Genomic DNA, 1,489 nt, shown 5'->3' with positions numbered 1-1,489 from the left:
TATTCCATCCTGTAATGTTTTCAGAGTGTCTGCTTTGACTTCAAGGTCTTTGATCCATTTGGAGTTGATTCTGGTGCAGGGTGATATATAAGGGTCTTGCTTTAGTTTTCTACAAGTAGTTAACCAATTTTGCCAGCACCATTTACTGCGGTACAGCGCTTGCCTTGAGCTGAAGAGCACATGGACAGTGCCCAAGCCCAGAGTTCAAGCCCCTTGACCAAAAAAAAAAAAAAAAAAGAAGTGGTATGAGAGCATTTTACACACAAAGTCTACAGATTTCTGCCCTTGGGGGATGGAGTCCTCCAGTTGAGAAGCTTTGTAGTAGATGGCTGGGCAGTGTAGTCACTTCTCAGGCCTGCCTTTCCTTCTAAATTGTTTATATTATGCATCAATTGTGAATTCAGCCTAGGGCTGACAAGTTGCAGAACATTAGCAAGTGAGATTTTTTTTTTCCTGGGTCGGTCATGGGCCTGAACTCTGGGCGCTGTCCCTCAGCTCTTCAGGTCAAGGCTAGTGCTCTACCACTTAAGCCAGAGTGCCACTTCTGGCTTTTTCTGCTTATGTGGTGCTGAGGAATCAAACCCAGGGCCTCATGCATGCAAGGCAAGCACTACCACTGAGCCACCTTCCCAGCCCTGCAAGTGTGAAATTTTATTGATGATAGCAGTGTATGTTATGAAAAATAACATGCTAATAGGGTAGTGGCAGACATACTTGCAAGAGGTATGCTTAGATAACTAGAAGTTTCTCCTGTATGAATGATGCATTCAGTTCAGAGGTGAGGGGTAGACCTTCTCCTTGATGGTACATGGAATTGAACTTGGGGCTGTCTGCATGCCAGAAGAGTGTCATGCCACTGAGCTAGATTCTCAACTCTGTCTTTTGGGTGCACCAGGAGGGAAGAACCCTCAGGCAGCTCATTTTAAGGCAATTTGTATGTGGTCTATTTCAAACGGCAGCCCTTCCTGCTCGGGCGGGCTTGGAACCACAATCCTCAGATCTCAGCTTCCTGAGCAGCTAGGATTCACAGATGTGAGCCACATGCACCCAGCTTAAGGGCTTTTTAAAATTACAGTTGTAAATACTTTATCTCATACAATTCTAAAGCTTTCACCAAGACTAAATACCCTTGTCTTCTATGAAGACAAGCGATGGTATTTTATTCTTTTTCCACGAAAAGTAGGCGTTAGCTGTCACATGAATTTTACTCTCAACTGCTTCACTGAGAGCAAAAGAGCTTTCGGCAGGTGGCTCTTTCCCACAGACGTGGCGATGCTGTAGTGCTGACGGGGTGGCTCTGTGAGGCGCGCACAGCACACCCCGTGGGCTGTCTGATGACAGGTGCTGGGTCACCTGCACTCATTCATGGCTTTAGATGAGTCTCAGCCGCAGCGCGGTGCACTCACGGCCTGCCTCTGCCGACCCCGGGCGAGCCTGGTGCCGGCTGCGGCTCATTCGGGGCGTCCTCACCGCACCCGTGCCGTGCCCG

The sequence above is a fragment of the Dipodomys ordii genome, unplaced genomic scaffold (genome assembly GCF_000151885.1).
Source record: "Dipodomys ordii isolate 6190 unplaced genomic scaffold, Dord_2.0 Scaffold325, whole genome shotgun sequence".
Lineage (NCBI taxonomy): Eukaryota > Metazoa > Chordata > Mammalia > Rodentia > Heteromyidae > Dipodomys > Dipodomys ordii.
This window is presented reverse-complemented; position numbering follows the sequence as displayed.